Source organism: Phallusia mammillata, chromosome 8, assembly GCF_965637545.1.
Source record: "Phallusia mammillata chromosome 8, kaPhaMamm4.hap1.1, whole genome shotgun sequence".
Lineage (NCBI taxonomy): Eukaryota > Metazoa > Chordata > Ascidiacea > Phlebobranchia > Ascidiidae > Phallusia > Phallusia mammillata.
Window position 1 is genome coordinate 13,416,996 of NC_137259.1, and position 6,165 is coordinate 13,423,160.

Genomic DNA, 6,165 nt, shown 5'->3' on the forward strand with positions numbered 1-6,165 from the left:
CTACCCTATCAAAGAAGCATCTCAAATTACTTTCACACAACTAACCGCCGAGTCAAGCAGAACCAACCCTTCTTTCAATCGAAAAACAACGAACGAAACTCGCCCTGGCGCCCTTCACTGACACCACGCGGAGGTAAATTGTGGCATACAAGTTCTTCTTTTAATATTGCGATTTGCGAGTAAGCTAAACCCCATTGTACATATACGACTAAGTGTTTTTACGAAGAAAATGTCAGTCTTGGGGCACCTCAAACGTTTTTTACTCGCGAAAAGGTTCTTTTTGTAAGACAATATAGGCTACCAAAACTTGAACTGGCATAGGGGCTCCAGGCTTAAACGTTTTGGTCTCGTTTCCCACTTATCTGCGTCTTAAGGTAAAATAAACCGTGTCACGCAACAAACGAACTTTGCACTAATGCAAAAACAATTCTACTGGTAACTTGCTTGATAAGAAGCTGTGTTTTTAAAGTGCGTGTTAACCTTGTAAAAAAATTGAACCGACTCAGGTAAATCTTTTTTGTCTAAACTTTCTGCTTTCTTTTAAATCCATCGATCGACGTTATTGAATTCGAAGCAAGGTTTCATTCTTTTTTGCCGTGACTTAGTGTGTTGCAACACGAACCAATAGGCCTAATCGCCCAACGTTATAACGTTAGCCGCCTGATCGAGTTATAATTAACCTAAGTTGTGGTTTTGATAAACTGAACTGTGTCTTTATAAAACTAAGAAGTGCTAAACTACTCTCCAAACTGTAACAAGTTGCTATTCGTGAGATAGCGATGCGAAACCATAACCCTTTCGTAACGATGCCGGCTATTCAATGACACAACGCTTTAACGTTTACTATAGCCCATATCACAAACAGGAAAAGTCTAGTTTATGTGGGTTCGGGCTTTACCTAATCGGTCAATCTTAAACCATTGATGAATGGATGGACAGGATGCATATGTACAACCGGTGTTATTAAGGCGAAGTATACTTACAAACTGGACCAAAGATCTTTAAGCGGTAAATGCGCATGACGTCCATGCCATACGTCACTAGATTTAAAAGTAGCCGGGTCGTGACAGCGGAAGTTAGTTACAACAAACATGGCACTTTAGGTCCTGTTAAATGACGTTATTGCGTATACAATGCATACTAGCGTTAATAACTTAATAGTAAAATGCCAATGGCAAAGCAACCAGTAAATTAAGATGCAAAGTAACACATGTGGTGACGCGAAACGGAAGTATTGTACTGTAAAAGTTCTTCTGTATCATTCAGTTGAGTTTCTAGGGCTACGTAGGTCACTTTATTCCTGACTACTCGTGGTTCATCTCTTTTGCTTACTTCTATTTTTCAAACTTGCTGCTTAGAAACAGCATGATCCAAAGAAGAAAACATTTTTGTATTTTTTAGCAGCATAGATACCGTTTAATTTTTCTCAAGATAGAATAAAACACTTTTCGGCTATTAAGGCAAAAAAACATATTTTGCGCACAGCCTGCGTTTACCAAACGAACGGAAATCGGACACAAATACTATCGCAGAAAAACAGAACAACCGCTGGACGTTTTATTCAGTGAACGGTTGATGTCTACTGCCCATCTTCAGCTATATTGAATAGACGTATATATAACAGCAATGACACTAGGCTGCACAGAAAGCAGATCTAACACGCAATGTCCATAGACGTGATGCTTTAAGCGATCTACAGGCACCTGCTTAAAGATTAGAGGCCCAATCATTCGTTATCGCGCAGTGTTTTCGTTGCGTTGTGACGTGCTTGCGTTTCATTATTTTTTCCTTTGTTTATCGTGCACTGTACTAGTCGCATTCAGTGTTATTTACCCTGATGAAGACGACCTGTATAGGACGTCGAAACGTCGCAATAAAATTAAATTTGCCAGAAGATCTCTATAAACTTGACGCATTGTCCATGAGCATGACTATGTGCTTTGGCCCACTAAAGGTTTTAACAACAACAACTAGAACCGAAAATCGGAATTATAAAGTTTACTTCTTGTAATAATGTCATTGTATCTGTTTCACATAATGTGTGAAGTTACCAGTTTGAAGACCAATGACCACAGCAAGTATTATGTAGTATTATTTACCGTATTTACTCGATTGCTTAGATTTTTTTTCTTTTTGTAATGCCCTGTACAACCAGTTAAAAGTCAAAACAAGTATAATCGACTTTTGAAAAAATGGGCAAATGAAAATAATAGTAATAAACTTTCTGTCATTGGATTTATTTATTTCCACTTCGAGTTGCTGTTTAAGCAACTCTTTCGACTTCCCGCCGTAATGTACACGTCTAAACATTTGTCTTCTGTGTTTGTCCTTTCAATTTTCATGTTGTAGGTGTTGCAGAAGAGTTTAAGTGAAACTTACATGTGTCAAAACAGCATCAGAAATGTCTCTGAGGAATGAGGATCATATATTTACAACAGTACACCTGTGCCAAAGGGCTATTGCTACGCTACCTAGATTCAATTTTAATTCAAGCCATGTGTCAAACACCAAGTAAGTGTATTCAGCAGTTTTTGGCCGCACTCAATGAGATATATTTTATAACTGCAAGAAGTCCCTGTTTCCTTGTGACTGGTAAACCAAGCATGTTTTGATCCAACGCATTATAAAATGCACTTGAAAACTACAGTTGATCTATCAATGCACAATGCAGTGAGTTTATGATAATGGATGTATTTTTAGTCATTGCAGTTGATTTATGGTAGGTAGGTATTTAAATTATCTTTGGGTCAAATTTTTTCTTCATGTAGTTTTTTAAATAACGTTACACGCATTGTACATAATACTTTCAGCGTTGGTTATATTGTCTACTACTCTATTTCAACCTTATGCTAGCGACAGTTTCCTGCAGCAGAAAAGCAAACATTTGGAATAGGTGTGTTAATTTAATCAATTCACATTGAGTGTGGTATGTTGACAACATTTACTTATGATTGAGTGTACATCAAAGGTAAAGATCTCATCAGTGATTGGTCATAGTCACTGCATTTCTACTATGCTAGTGAAGACATTAAGTTATTATATTTTAACACTAAAAAGGTATCAGTAGATTTGCAAGTAATGTAAAAGTGATTTGCAGCAATTTGTCAGCCTTGGAAGTACATACTTTTAATTAACATTTATTTAACAGTGCAAAGTAGGTACTGCATCACTAATTATATATATGATCATAATATAGCATTATTACCATTTTAGATGTGAAAGTTGTTGAGTTTGTTGGTTAGTGTGTAACATTATCAATTTCACTCTTAATGATGATAGGTGTGAATGGATATTGGGGTGCAGTATTATTTTGGCAACACTGACAAAAGCAAAATGAGGCAAACATGGTTTTAGGCATTGGAGAATAAATGCTTGTTTTAAGGTGTGTATGTTACTAAGAATTTGTTCTTAGGGTTGTTTTTCATTCTAAACTATTTCAAAACAGCAACTGTTTGTTATCACAAAAACACATTGGGTGAGAGATTTTGGATTATCACATGACAGCAACAATTTACATTACAGCAACAGAATTTTACTAAAGTAAGTCACGATCCTAAACATCAACCAGCAATACCAGGTGAGCATTATTTCATGTTAAAAACATATAAATGTGTCATCATGTTCATGTGTTACTTTTTTCTTCCCAAAAGATTCTCGTAATATTTAGGTGTTTCAGTTTCCATTTTATGTTTTCAAAACGAAAGTAAGCCTCCAGTGAGAATCGAACTCACGAACCCTGACAGTGCTCTAAACCCCTCAGCTATGAAGGCTCACAGGGCAAAAAGTTGTTTGTTTGTTATTAATTGATCATTTTGCCAGTTACTCTTCTTGGCACAAATTATAACGAATTCAATTATCTTTTTAGGACTGGAACATTTTGTTTTCTATGTGTCTGATACAGGCAATTAACCGCCTATTTTTGCAAGAAACAAAAAAATATCCTTGTTTTGCACATTGATTTTGAAAGGAATTGACCCCGACGTGATTTGAACACGCAACCTCCTGGTCTGGAGTCAAGCGCGCTACCGTTGCGCCACGGAGTCAGGCGCATTTTATTTTTTTGGCTGTTTATTTTTTTTTTTCTGTGCATTTGGCTGTTTGGGTTACCACTTCATGGGGTTAAAACGAAAGTAAGCCTCCAGTGAGAATCGAACTCACGACCCCTGGTTTACAAGACCGGTGCTCTAACCCCTGAGCTATGGAGGCTCCCAAGCGAGTGAAGTTATTTTTTGCTACCCGTTAATGATTTTACCAGTTTCTCGTCGTTGCTGAGAACAAAATGAGTTATCTTTTGACGACTCGAAGATCTTGTTTTCGATGTGTCTGATACAGGCAATTAACCGCCTATTTTGGCAAGAAACAAAAAATTCCTATTTTGCACATCGATTTTGAAAGGAATTGACCGTGACGTGATTCGAACACGCAACCTTCTGATCTGGAGTCAGACGCGCTACCGTTGCGCCACGGAGTCAGGCGCTTTTCAGATGGAGAGTTTGGCTGTTTCGGTTTCCACTCCATGGGGTTAAAGCAAAAGAAAGCATCCAGTGAGAATCGAACCCACGACCCCTGGTTTAAAAGACCAGTGCTCTAACCCCTGAGCTGTAAAGGCTCGCAAAGGAGCTAAGTAATATTTTTGCTACCTGTTGATGATTTTGCCTGTTTCTCGTCGTTGTGTACAACAAAATGAGTTATCTTTAGACGACTCGAAGATCTTGATTTCGATGTGTCTGAAACAGGCAATTAAACGCCTATTTTTGCAAGAAACAAAACAAAAAATTCGTACTTTTGCACATTGATTGTGAAAGATTGACCCCGACGCGATTTGAACACGCAACCTTCTGATCTGGATGCGCCACGAAGTCAAGCGCATTTCAGATGGTGCATTTGGCTGTTTCGGATTCCATTTCATGGGGTTGAAACGAAAGTAAGCCTCCAGTGAGAATAGAACTCACGACCCCTGGTTTACAAGACCAGTGCTCTAACCCCTGAGCTATGAAGGCTCGCAAGTGTATTACATTATTGTTTTGCTACCCGTTGATGATTTTGCCAGTTTCAAGTCGTTGTGTACAACAAAATGAGTTATCTTTTGACGACTCGAAGGTCTTGATTTCGATGTGTCTGAAACAGGCAATTAAACGCCTATTTTTGCAAGAAACAAAAAAAATTCCTACTTTTGCACACTGATTTGGAAAGTAATTGACCCCGACGCGATTTGAACACGCAACCTTATGATCTGGAGTCAGACGCGCTACTTTTGCGCCATGGAGTCAAGCGCATTTCAGATGGTGTATTTGGCTGTTTCGGTTTCCATTTCATGGGGGTGAAAACGAAAGTAAGCCTCCAGTGAGAATAGAACTCACGACCCCTGGTTTACATGACCAGTGCTCTAACCCCTGCGCTATGAAGGCTCCCAAGCGAATTATGTTATTTTTTGCTACCCGTTGATGATTTTGCCAGTTTCTCGTCTTTGTGTGCAACAAAATGTGTTATCTCTTGTCGACTCAAAGATCTTGTTTTCGATGTGTCTGAAACAGGCAATTAACCCCCTCTTTTTGCAAGAAACAAAAAAACCCATCGTTTTGCACATTGATTATGAAAGGAATTGACCCCGACGTGATTTGAACACGCAACCTTCTGATCTGGAGTCAGACGCGCTACCGTTGCGCCACGGAGTCAGGCGCATTTTAGATGGTGCATTTGGCTGTTTTGCTTTTCACTTCATGCGGTTAAAACAAAAAGAAGCCTCCAGTGAGAATCGAACTCAGGACCGCTGGTTTACAAGACCAGTGCTCTAACCCCTGAGCTATGAAGGCTCGCAAGTACATTAAGTTATTTTTGGCTACCCGTTGATGATTTTGCCAGTTTCTCGTCGTTGTGTGCAACAAAATGAGTTATCTTTTGACGACTCGAAGGTCTTGATTTCGATGTGTCTGATACAGGCAATTAACCTCCTTTTTTGCAAGAAACAAAAAAACCCATCGTTTTGCACATTGATTATGAAAGGAATTGACCCCGACGTGATTTGAACACGCAACCTTCTGATCTGGAGTCAGACGCGCTACCGTTGCGCCACGGAGTCAGGCGATTTTCCGATGGAGCGTTTGGCTGTTTGGGTTTTCATTTCATGCGGTTAAAACAAAAAGAAGCCTCCAGTGAGAATCGAAA

General features: G+C 39.0%; 5 non-coding genes across 5 annotated transcripts; all 5 read right to left on the reverse strand.

Moving 5' to 3' along the window:
* Positions 1-4,133: 4,133 nt before the first annotated feature.
* Positions 4,134-4,206, reverse strand: Trnat-ugu (transfer RNA threonine (anticodon UGU)). The gene has a single exon. It is a non-coding gene; the product is annotated as a tRNA-Thr (tRNA).
* Positions 4,207-4,927: 721 nt separating this feature from the next.
* On the reverse strand, positions 4,928-5,000 carry Trnat-ugu (transfer RNA threonine (anticodon UGU)). The gene has a single exon. It is a non-coding gene; the product is annotated as a tRNA-Thr (tRNA).
* Positions 5,001-5,603: 603 nt separating this feature from the next.
* On the reverse strand, positions 5,604-5,675 carry Trnaw-cca (transfer RNA tryptophan (anticodon CCA)). The gene has a single exon. It is a non-coding gene; the product is annotated as a tRNA-Trp (tRNA).
* A 65-nt stretch (positions 5,676-5,740) lies between these two features.
* On the reverse strand, positions 5,741-5,813 carry Trnat-ugu (transfer RNA threonine (anticodon UGU)). Its single transcript has one exon. It is a non-coding gene; the product is annotated as a tRNA-Thr (tRNA).
* Positions 5,814-6,007: 194 nt separating this feature from the next.
* Positions 6,008-6,079, reverse strand: Trnaw-cca (transfer RNA tryptophan (anticodon CCA)). Its single transcript has one exon. It is a non-coding gene; the product is annotated as a tRNA-Trp (tRNA).
* Positions 6,080-6,165: the final 86 nt, after the last annotated feature.